The sequence below is a fragment of the Notamacropus eugenii genome, chromosome 2 (genome assembly GCF_028372415.1).
Source record: "Notamacropus eugenii isolate mMacEug1 chromosome 2, mMacEug1.pri_v2, whole genome shotgun sequence".
In the NCBI taxonomy this organism is placed as follows: domain Eukaryota; kingdom Metazoa; phylum Chordata; class Mammalia; order Diprotodontia; family Macropodidae; genus Notamacropus; species Notamacropus eugenii.
Window position 1 is genome coordinate 247613792 of NC_092873.1, and position 12703 is coordinate 247626494.

At 37.4% G+C, this 12703-nt stretch overlaps 1 long non-coding RNA gene across 1 annotated transcript; it reads right to left on the reverse strand.

The window, feature by feature from the left end:
• Positions 1-5346: 5346 nt before the first annotated feature.
• LOC140527094 (uncharacterized) lies at positions 5347-12562 on the reverse strand. Its single transcript, XR_011974675.1, has 3 exons — positions 12418-12562; positions 11647-11779; positions 5347-5553 (listed from the first exon to the last, which is right to left on the reverse strand). It is a non-coding gene; the product is annotated as an uncharacterized lncRNA (long non-coding RNA).
• Between the last annotated feature and the right edge of the window lie 141 nt (positions 12563-12703).

Here is a 12703-nt window from a genome sequence, read left to right on the forward strand (position 1 = left end):
GAACTATCCTTAGTCATTGATGGAAGACCCCAGATATATGACCACCATATTTTTATTTCAAACAGTTTTGAATTTAAGGACAGGAGGAAGGGAGAAAAGAAAAGAAATATCTAGAGAGGTAGCAACTGGGGCCTGGCTTCACTGTAAAAGAAACATTTTCTAAGATAGATAGTGTTGCAGAGTTAATTAGCCTAAATAGTAAGAAAAAAAGGACAGTTTATACTGATAATGCAAGCAGCCAGAACAAAGTAGGTATAGAAACTTTTAAACACAGAGGCCAGCCTTACAAGACTCTTACTCTAAGATTCAGACTAAGATTAAGTGAGGTTGCAATTTTTAAAAAAAAGAAAAAGCTATATGGATAGATTAGTCAATATGGTGTAGTGGAAAGAGTATTAAACCAGTATTAGGAGACCAGGATTCTGATCTCATTTGGCTTATTCCATGATGGAATACACAGTTATCCCTTCCACATCACAGGGGTTAGGAGCACAGTAACCCCAGGATCTGGAAAATCCTCATAAAATTTTTTGGCCCTTCCTTCATACCAGAGAAGTCTGAATTTTTAAAATTTTCTTTTATGGGGTGTTTACAGTATTAAAAAATAAAATGTTGATATTATACAATACTATACATATATTCTATGCATTTCTGAGTTTCTAAACTTTTTCAGTGTCATCTTCTGGCCTTCACATGTCTGTGGCTTCTGCAAGACTCCCCCCAAATTTCCATTTAATTTCTTATATCAACCTGCAATATATTGAAACATGGATGGGGAAACTTGAGATGTGAAAGGAATAACTGTATTATATACTCCAATTGGAACTGAAGAAGTAGTTATCACTTTTTGAGGGTGAGGTAGAGCAGGTTTTTTAATGATCCTAACAGATTAATTAGCTGTGTAGGGTGCGAGGAGAAGGGTGAGATGTGAGATTGTTCTAGACTTGTGATTTTATTGGTAGAGGCACTCTTGGTTAGAAAACTCCCTCTCCTAAGACAGATCTATACCTTTCCAATTTGTAATCTTAGAGAAATTTCTTAGGGTCCCTGAGAGATTAAGCCATTTTTACTTATCAGATAACTTGTTCAAGTCAAAGGCTAAACTTAAATCCAGATACTGTGGCTATCTCTACCCATAATGCCATACTGCCTTTACGTTGGATAAAATTTGGGGATGGGGATAAGGTGTTTGATCTGCAATCCCCCATTCCTCTCCTCAAAAGAAATTCCTAATTAAATTTCTAAGAAGTAACTTTGCTTAATTTGATAAAATATAAAGATTTTTTAAATTAAAATTTTGAATTTTGCACAGGAATATACACATAGAAATCTTCCTGTTTTACATACTATTTGTTAGATTTAGTTAGTCATAAGCAATGACTGGATGGAGGCTGCAGAGAAGCAAACGTGGTCTTGGTGTCAGGAAAAACCTCCTAACAGAATCATCCAAAAGTAGACTAGATTCTCTCTGAAGAAATGGTAGGGTCACCCACCTAGGCTGTTTTTAAGGAAATGCTGGATATCTGTTCCATTGTCTGGTATGTTACGATAATGATTCCTTTCATGAATGAATTGGACTAAATGGTTGCTGAGATCCCTTCCAACTCTCAGACTGTGAAACTGATTGTAAAAGTTGCCTATTGTAAAAAAAAAAACAAAACAAAACAAAAAAAACAAATCTATTTGAATAACGTGAAGAACAAAAAGGCTATAACCATTTATCCGAACTCAGGGGAAACTTTCAACTCTTTATACTAGCTGATAAAATCTTAAGCCCAAAGGTTCTTATCAAAGAATTAGAAGACTCATGAGTACTTAAGGAAGCTTAAAGGGGTTAATACATATCTTGATACTTTTTCATAGTTTTTGTTTAAGCTTTGGCTCACTTTTAATATCTTAACTCAATATTCTTTGTTTTTATTGCATTGACACATATGTGCTTATTAAATCCTACATGAGAAATATATACCTTTTAACATACTTTTACCCTGATTTCTCATAATGTCTATTATTTAATTTTTATTCAGCAAAGCTTTTTAAGGAACTCAAATCATTTCAGATAGCTACTTTCATAGCAGATGAATATGTTGTGACTAATTTGGAAAATTTTCATAGACTAGAAATATTTTTAAAGCTAGCTATAGCAAATATTAAATTTTCAAATTTGGGGGAAAATCTTTTTTTTGGTCAGTTATACCTATATATCATTCAAGTTCTACCATCATACTTCTTATTAAATCCTCTGACACTTACTATATGTATTGCCTTGGCCCAGTCATCTAACCTCTCTGAGGGTCATTTTCCTCAGCTGTAAAATGAGGGGGTTAGATAAGAAGGCTTGTGTTGGCCTTGACTTGGCTTCCTTTTAAAAAAATTAATTTAATTTTACTTAAAACCAATTTCTAAGCATTCATCTCTCTCACATTGAAAAAAATTTTAAAGGGGAAGGGAAAGGGAAAAGCATTTATTAAGAGTCTACTATGGCCAAGGAACTGTGATAAGTACTTTTTAAATATTATTTCATTCGATCCTCATAACAACACTGCTTAGATAGGTGCTATTATCCCCATTTTGTAGTTGATGATCTTGAGACCGATAGTGGTTAAGTGACTTGCTTAGGTCACACAGCTAATAATGTCTGAGGTTGGATTTGAACTCTGTCCTTTTTGACTCCAGGCCTATCCAATGTACCACTTAGCCATCCTAACAAATAGGAAAAGCCCAGCAAAACAAATTCCCATGTTGGCTACATTACATTATATTCTTCCTTATAAACCTGTAACCTCACTGACAAGAGATTTCATTTTAAGTTCTCTGGAATTTTGGTTTGTCATTGTATTTATCAGAGTTTTGAAGTCTTACAAAGTTGATTTTCTCTATACTGTTGTTTATCATTGTGTAAATTATTCCCCTGGTCCTTACTTTACTCCAGATCCATTTATGTAAGTCTTCCAAGTTTCCTCTTCAAATACCCATTTCATCATTTCTTATGATACAATAACATTCTATTATATTAATATGCTTTTGTTTAGTTTTCCAATAGGTGTGTTTTAGTTTCTAGAATTTTTCTTGCTACTTCTTAAGAATAGATTCTTAAAAGCTATGCCAGGATAGCCCAAGCTTTGATAGGTTTCACTGAGATAGAAAGACTTTGAGTATGGGCCAGGCAATGGTCTGTACAATTGTTATTAGCAAACCATACTAGCTTAATTCAGGAAAACGAATCATCAGATATCTGGTCACTGGGGGATAAACATTTTTATCCCTAGAAATTCATGAAATAGTTTACTAATGCATGAAAGGATTGCGACCTAGACTGAGGAGGGAATATTCTGAAGTACTAAGGTTATACCTAGATGCCAAGATGACTAATTTTTGAAATCTTTTGCAACACTGTTGTTCAACTTAAGATTCTTCCATTTCAGCTTTCCTGTTTCTGGTGATGGACCCATGGTACTTCCAAAAAACCAAGCTGAAAATTTCAGTCACCTTTTACTATACCTTTCCCTTGATCCCCACATTTTATCAGTTACCAAGTTCGGTCCCCAATCTCTCACATATCCATTCCCTTATTCATATGGCTACCATCCTACTTCAAATCTTCATATTACCTCTTGCTTGAAATACTGTAATATCCTTTTAACAGTAACCTTCCACTCCAGCCTGTCTTTCAAATTCATTTTCACACAGCTGCCAAAAATACTTTTAATGTATGGGTTTGATTATGTCACTTCAGTACCCCCCAAAATGTCAATATCTCCCTGTTGCTTATAGGATGAAATACAAGCTTCTTAGCCTTGGGATTCAAGGTCCTTCATACTTTGGCTCCAACTTATCTTGCCTTTCCAGCTTTACTTCACATTATTCCCCTTCAGGTCCTCTATGTTCCAGCCAAACTGCACTTAAATTTGACCTGCCCTCAGCTCCTTCCATGCATTCTGGAAGCCTGGAATGTATTTATCACTTCATCTATGCCTAGCAGAATCTTTTTTTTTCTTTAGAGCCCAACTTAGGTTTTACTTTCACTATCACATTTCTTTGCTACCTTTAGCTAGAAATATTCTCTCACTTCAACTTTTCTTGTAGCACTTTCTCTCTCTTTTGTCCCCAGCTATGTATGGTGTCATATCCCTGGCAGGGGCTGTTCTGTTCTCCCTCTTTGTCTCCTTAGCACCTGGCAGATGCTTAATAAATGTTTGTTGAAGTGAATTCTGCATTCACTTTGCTAGATTTCTAGTCTTAAAACATGTAGTAATCTTATGGAAGCCTCTATCTCAGTGTTTTGAATTCTCAACCTTGAATTATCAGGCAATATTTGAACTTGGTTAATAGGGCTAATAGGATGATTGTCATTTGTAGAAAACAACAAAAAAGAAAACCTTTAAGATGCCAACGACATAACTGGTGACTAACAAAGACAGTACCTAGTCATGTAAAGTGGAGTTTAAGGTGAGTGATTATGTATACAACTCCTACAAATATATAAATTTTAGAAAAGCTTCAACATGACTTCCACCTCTCTAGGTTTCTTGGGAAATTGCTAAGGAAGACAGGCATTCAACTCTGCAAAAATTGAAGAGTAGGTCTGGATGTTAGGATGATTGGTATTTAAGAGTCTTAAAACGCCACCATTTGACCCCTGAATATGTTGCCAGTTTTCTTTAACGCATGTACTGATTTGGTTTGGAAGTAATAGGGCTAAAGTAATTTTCCCCCCAAAAAAGTCCCTAACATCTTAGTCATGATAACAGATATGGGATGGTATCTTCATAAATAGTTGGCTTGAAAGGAATGCAGGGAAATGCCGGTTGTACCTGCCTTTTCTCTTTCAGTGCCTAGGCTATGGGGTCAACTTTGGCACTCCCTTCTTTAGTGTTATCCTCTGCAAGTCATGGGTGGATGGTAAAGATAGATTACTAAGGAGTGAGTACTGGAGGAGGGGGGTACTCAGTGGGCTACAATTGTTTCAGTTTTCTTGTTAAGACTCTTCCCCCCTCCACCAATGCTGATCTAATCTATGCCTCCTTAGAGGACCCAGAACACCTTGAGTTCAGGGATCCTTTGGAGCACTAAGGTCAGCCAAGTATATCCATATAGATCATTGTCTATACCAACAGGCAAAGCAACTATGCAACAAGTTTATTTGGCCTGGCACTTGGAATTATAACTAGTAGATACCCATATATGTCATGTGATATGAGAGATCAAGAAGGTCTCTACTTTACATTGTTTCCTTTAAACACATAGAAATTTATTTCCTTTAATAAAACATGATGCTTCCCCAAATCTCTCTCTATTTTAAATATAAATATTTCTTGGAAACAACAACACATTAAATCACTAATATATTAGCATGACAAATGGTTTTATTCCTAATCAGATGTATACTGTAATTGTACCTCTTTCTCCACAATATTATTTTTAAATTCTTAAGCTTATGACCTAATTTTATGATCCTCTTCACATTCTTCCACATTTCTACTCCTTTGCACAGATGAGAATTCCCCTCTGCCTCCAGATTCAATTTCTTCTTTGCTTTTCCTTTGACACAATCTGGATTTGGGAAGAGCAAATGTCAAGGACTTCAAAAGAAAGATAGATTACATAGGATTCCATAGATTAGAAGTCTAAAGGGAAAATTACTTGGGCGGAATTAAAATCTCTCAAAAATTAAATTCTGAAGATGCAAATTCTGAGGATAAAGTAAAAGGAAAATTGTCTAAAGAAACCTAAAAGGTTCAAGATGGATGCACAGAATACAATCCTGGAGGATCTTTGCCTGAAGAAAAGATCCAGAGTATGGTTAAATAACTGATCATAGTTACCCACAATCAGAGAAATGTACCAAATTATACTTAAGTGTTTCTGCTTCTTCTAAATCTTGTTCATTTTTTTATGGTCATGTCTTAAAGTTTTTTCAAAACTAATTTAGACTATGGAAAATGGGAACAAAGGCAAGTAAAAGAAGATGAATTTTAAAAAGAGTCTTAAAAGAATAATGTTAAAAAAAAATTAAGCTCAGAATGAGTTGAGCCTTGTGATGAATCCTAAACATGATACAAAATGCTTTTTTTTAGGTATATTGGGGTCGTCAGGTTAAGAACCCCTGCTTTAAGGTATGATAATTGCCTCACTGATTTTTTTCCCTCTCTTGATCAGACCACAAGTCAGCTGCTTTTACTGGTGGTCAATAATTCTCTACCTGCAATCCTCAAATGTATTGATATAAACAAGAGGATCATTATTAAACTCTAACTTTGGTAAAATAAAACTGAACATTCTGGTGATTATTAACATTAACAACATCACTAAGTATTTAGGAGTTATAGCCCTTCATTTCAAAGAGAACAGAAGACTTGTTTATTAATGTAAAACTTTACATAACTTTCAGTTATGTGCCAGCCTTGACTGCCATGTAATAGAATTAGCTCAGACTAATAGACAAGAGAGACAATAAATACTAAGACAGTAGGGTCCATAAATTACAGTGGTCCCAATTAGCCTACGGTTTGATCCTAAGGGCCATTTTAGCTTCCTATAGAGTAAAAGTCTTCCATAGCCAAATACTGTTAAACTCATGCATCCCTATATATCTTAGAAAGCCACTGGAAATGGACAATAAATTGGATCCAGCATTAAAAAGGAGAGTGGGTTAAATTGTCTTTGGAAAACTTCAAAGTTCTTTTAATCACTTTTCATGGAAACAAAGGCCCACATTATTAATAACAACATCCTTCCAGTGATGTGTTACTTTCTGGTTAAGTTAGGCCAGAAATATCAAGCAAACCACCAGCCTGGGAATCAAGAGGTTTGGGATTTACCCTGTCCTCCATCTAGCTTTCTACCTCCAATATGGATGCCCCACCATCCACATCACCTTTTTCTTTTGTCTTCTATGCATTTGTTACCTTTCATTTTTTAAAACAGATTACTTCTAATTACATTTTCTATCACATTACCATATAACACTATTATACTGATTGTGCAAGTCCATTATGTGGGAAGATTAAAAGTCTTAAGAACGGGTTAAATTTATTAGAAAATAAGACAATGTGCTGGGTATGTCTTCTACATTAAAGTGCCACTTTGTGTATCCTGGTTTGGCTATTCAGTTCCTCACTGTTTGCTATGTCTAGTTGGGAGTAACCTCCAAGAGAAAATGCTTTCTTTTCTATATGTGAAAATTGATATGTTTATATGTCTAGTTCAATGCCATGAATAATGGATGTTCAGTAAATGTTAGTGACTGGTGAAACTGTTATCTTCTCTACTGACTTGTGTGAATTGGCTATTCTCAGTTGTCTTCCTATGTAATGAGATAAAGGAAATAGTTTCCATTTTCAGAGATGTTCGGTATATTCAGAAAGTACTATCAGAAACCTTCTCTTTCCTCTCATCTCCTTCCTTCCCCAAAGAGAAGGAAAAAAGGTGTGAAAAGTATGTTGCAAATTCATCTTTTCATATTTTTATCTTGAAGATGTTAGTAGTGTTCAAAGAGATTAGTTATTAGTTCAAGTATGACTAACTGGAGAGATTATAAAGACAATAGTCTTTATTTTGTTCTTTGGCTTAGCATACTTTATTAAGTGTATCAATACTGTTAAGAAAGGTAATAGGTGAACATATTATTAATGAATATTTAAAGAATTTGTGAGATTTCATTTTCTTCAGTTTTTGGCATTTGTAGGACATACTGTCACTTAAAACTTGCTACTTTTTGATTTTTTTTTAACCCAGAACCATATAAATTTGAACGTTAACTCTGTGGCTGTTTTGTTTTTATTTTGTATTTTTATCACTGCTGTTAAGATATGCTTGAATGCATTTGCTTCAGCTTTGCTTCAGTTAGGAGGGAGCCTCCTGTACGGGAAAGAGTACTAGAAGGGGAATGAGAACAAGATTCTAGGTCAGGGGTAGGGAACCTGTGACCTTCAGGCCACATGTATTCAGGCTACCCCTGTTCTAGGTCCAGCTGTGCCACCAACTTCCTGCATGACTTGAAGCAAGTTACCTCACCTCTGTTTCCCATGTGTAACCTGCGGGTGTGGATTAGATGATATCTAAAGTCTAACATTATGTAACATGGACTTTGTGTCACAGCCTCCCACTTTAAAAACGTGAAATTGTCCATTAAGGAATAGCTGAGTTGAAACATTTGTTAAGTGGCTCCTATGAAGAAGACACTAGGCATATAAAGATGAAGAAAACTGTTCCTGTCCTCAAGGAACTTACAATCTAGCATGCAATGGGCTGCGCTGAGCACTGAGAATGGGGATACAAAAAGGAATAAGACGTTTCCCTTTATCTCAAGGAGATTACAATCTATTGGAAAAGATCATGTCTTACTTTTCTCTTTGTATCGCCAGCATTTACCTTGGTACTTTACACAGAGTAGGCACTTAATGCTTTATTCATTCATTCAAGTGTAATAAATAGTGGAACGTGATAAGAGCATTGGGAGACATACAAAGTACTTTGGGAGTACATAAGGGGAGTGTTGTGTGTGTGTGTGTGTGTGTGAGAGAGAGAGAGAGAGAGAGAGAGAGAGAGAGGGAGACAGAGAGAGAGACAGAGAGAGACAGAGAGAGACAGAGAGAGAGAGAGAGAGAGAGAGAGAGAGAGAGAGAGAGAGAGAGAGAGAGAGAGAGGGAGGGAGAGAAATTTCTTTAGTTTCGGGAAATAATAAAAATAACAATAGCCCAGGCTTTGCTTTTGGAGACCTCCAGTGAACCCACTATCACTGAAAGTAGATTCATTTATTAAGAGACTTTTTTTCTTACATAAAGCCTAAAACTACTTCTCTCTGCTGTTCTCTCCTCTGGAAGCCCAGCAAAACAAGTCTACCCCATCTTTCATGTGGCAGCCCTTTAAACATTTGAAGGTGGTTATTATGTCCCCTTTAAAATGTTTCTTCTCCAACTCCTTTAACCAATGCTTATATGACATGCTCTTCGTATTTTTCATCATTCTAAGTGACCTCTTATGAATCATCTACAACTCATTACCATCTTTCCTAAAACGATACCCAGGACTTAATACTTCATATGTGGTCTGACCAGGGAAGATTTTAGCAGAAGTAATTACCCCCAGTTGTTGTGGTTTATCCTTCATTCTTGAAGAGGGCTATGACATCAGGGAGGTGATACCGTGACATGCAAGTGAATTGGATTTAAATGAGGGAGGGCTGTGCAAAGACACCAGCTTCACTTTCTTCTCTGGAACCATCTAGATCCAGTGGCAATATATAGAGCAGGATGACTGGAGATGACCCTGGATGTAGTGGGAGACCTTGGCCTTTTTAAAGCTAAGGTCTTTAACAGATTTCAGTTTGGCTGAGGTAATGCCCATTCAGTGATTAAAGCTAGGTAAGAAATGAGGCAGAGAATGGCCCCTTTTACCTAATGGAGGAGGAGGGGAGAAAAAAAATCAATCCGGGAGGGAAAGACCCTCAGGGTTTCTGGCCAAAATAGGAACAACTTCAAAAGAAAGAAAGAGAGAGAAAAAGGAAGAAAGGAAAGATGATAGAAACAGAGAGAAGGAAAGAAAGAAAGAAAGGAGCTGTGTTGCCCAACTGGTTAGTTCCAGTTGGGTCACCAGCAGGGCAGCTCCTACTCTACTCGTAGAAGTTGTTGTTTGCCTTCCTTCTTGAAGAGCCACTTACTCTTTCAGAGCCACCTGACAATCAGATTATATGCTTAGAGCTGGAAGGAGCCTTAAGGAACAACTACTACAACTTCTTCATTTTACAGAGGAGGAAATTAATTCCCAGGGAGATGGTGTTTGGCCTAATGTTAGTAATAAGTCGAACTGCAAGATTAACCTAAATTCTCTGCCTGCAAATCCAGAATTACTACTTCTACCCCAACCCATGTATGTAATACATAATAAAGAGTAGTTGAACCAACCAGACACAATTGCAGAAATGGAAACAGAGGACATTTAGTACAACTTAAATTGAACTAAACTCTTTCTTAGTATATCTTCAACTTCTTGACTTCTAATTGATTAGGTGGGACTCTGAGGGGTTTTTTTGTGGGAGAGGGTACTCTGGAAACAGAATTCTAGGTCTATCCTCTTTTATGTTCTATTTCTAGAGCTTGACATGAATGCAAAGGGCTATGTGTAGACTAGACATTGCTATTCTGAGGACCACAGGGAAATTATCTTTCCTATGGCACAATTATCTGTCTCTGGGTAGAACAACTGAAAGCACCTGCTCATCCTGCCATATCCTACTACACATTAGTCATTCCCAACCCTATACTACCATCATTTGCCTTTCTGTCTTCTTAATCAAGTATGAAAGACTATGGAATGCTTAAGTTTTGCCCAGTTTGGAGAAAATGTTTACAAGGGAATGTATCTATGGTCAGGGACTATAAGAACATTTAAAAAAATGTTTTGTCTAAACAAGAATTTACAGAGTTAGTGAATCAAGTTTTCAATAGTACTGTTGCTTCCTTTTGCACATTATCAAGGAAAAAACTGACAAAACCCAAAAAGCTACCATTTCATAATAGACAGCAAGCTGAACTTTAAGTTGAGAGGTCTGGGTTCTAGCAGGTACTGGTGAGATGTTAATGGCCCAGGGATGAATCTTAGGAGATTGTGGATCCCAGTTCTCATCTTTGAATTTCACATATGTAGTTCAACAGACATTTCTGGAGGCCCTGAAGGTGAAATGGAGCTTGCAAATCACTGTGATTGATTGGCATATGACATCAAGTAGAGGAAAGATAAACTGTATTCCATGTAACTCAGTGAAGCCCTTTTGAGTTAAGACCAAAAAAGAATTTTATAGAGAGACACTCTCACATGAAATCATATCTTTGTCAGGACAATGATAAAGACCACGTCTTTGATATTTGCAAACATATCAATCTCTTGTATAGGAGGGGGCTCAAAAAGTGTTTATTTGAATTGATTTTAAGATCTACTGCAGGAGTTCAGTCTAGATACTTAGTTATATGAGGTCTCAGTTTCCTCATCTGTAAAATTAATGGATTGGGTTAGATAATCTTTAAGGTCCTTTATAATTCTAAATGCTAGTGTAGGATCTGTACTCTGGACTATAACTTGCCCTCCAGAGGGCAGACAGGTTTTCTAGAATACCTCCTGGGTCCAAGCTACTACTATAACTCATGAGCCCCTATTGGTGTGCTTTCCTACTAACATTCACATTTTGCTCTAAGTAAATACAATTTGTTCTTAGCAAAGACATTTACTAAAGACAGCATATTAAAAACAGCTGCTATAAAATAGTTACCATAAATAATATTAACAACAATAATGATGATAACTAACACTTCTACAGTACCTAGTATGTGCCAGACCTGTGCTAAGTGCTTTACAATTATTATCTTATTTGGTCTCCACAACAACCCTGGGAGATATGTATCCCATTTTACAGGTAAGGCAACTGAGGCAAACAGAGGTTAAATGACTTGCTCAAGGTCATATAGCTACTAAGTTTCTAAGGCTAGATTTGAACTCAAATCTACTTGACTCCAGGCCTGGTTCAGCTAAGGTAACACAATTCTGGTACTACAATGCTCTTTTCTCCTTATCAAGTTTATCAGGGGATTCTTCCCCACCCAATGCCTCTTCGGGGAAGTTTGCTTAGTTGGTTTTCCAATATCTACTTACCTCTCCACAGCTCAACTGTGGATGCCAGGGCTAGCACTCTTCTGAGTCCATAGCTAGCTCTCTTCTTTATCACCAGAGGTTCCACTCCTTGAAGCTACTTGAACAAACCTCTGCAGGGTTCGTTGTGTTCGTCCTTTGTTTTTGAAGAGGACCAACCGTGACATCAGAGAAACAATGACATGACTTGCACTTGACTTTGTTTTGAGTGAGGGAGGGCTGTGCAGGTCAGCAGCCTCACTTCTCCTCCAGAGCCATCTGAATCCAGTGACCAGATATTTATCAGGATGACTGGAGATGACCCAGGATGCACTGGGAGACCTTGGGCCTTTAGGCCAAGGTCTTTGCAGGTACTCACTTAAGGTGAGGTAATGCCATTTAGTGAATAGATCTCTTTAAAAGGTAGTCAGGGGGATGACCCCTTTAATAGAAAGGAAAAAAATAAATAGATAAATCACTCTGGGAGGGGCAGGAGCCTCAGAGTTGTGGTTTGGAGGAGAAACTGTTACTATTGACATTCACTGTAAGCCAGGAGGGTCCAAAACCAGTCACTGAGTGGAGGTTGGGCAGGGACCCTTCAGTGTTCAATCTATGCAAGGCTTTAGAGGAGATGAGAAAGAGGAGAAGGGAGAGGAGGGTAGGGGAGGGGAGGGGAGGGGAGGAAAGGAGTTACCCAGCTCATTGGGTCCCCATTTAGGCAGCCTGTTCTACTCACAGGGTGTCCTTTGTTTTCAAAGAGGACCATGACATCAGAAAAACGATGACATGACTTACTCTTGACTTTGTTTTGAGTGAGGGAGGGCTGTGCAGGTCACCAGCCTCACTTTTTTCTTTGCTGACAGAGGTTCCACTCCTTGAAGCGGCTTGAACATAGCACTGCAGCGTCCATATCTGTGTGGAGAGTGTATATCTCTGCTACCTGTTGAATATGTTGTCTCCTGTTGGTCAAGTAGTTTTACTCTAAAGTACCATGGCTGAGGGGAAGGTGGAGAGGACAGACTCCCCCCACTCCCCTCCTTTTTTTTTTCTTTTTTAACAGGGATTACCCTTCTTCATTTCT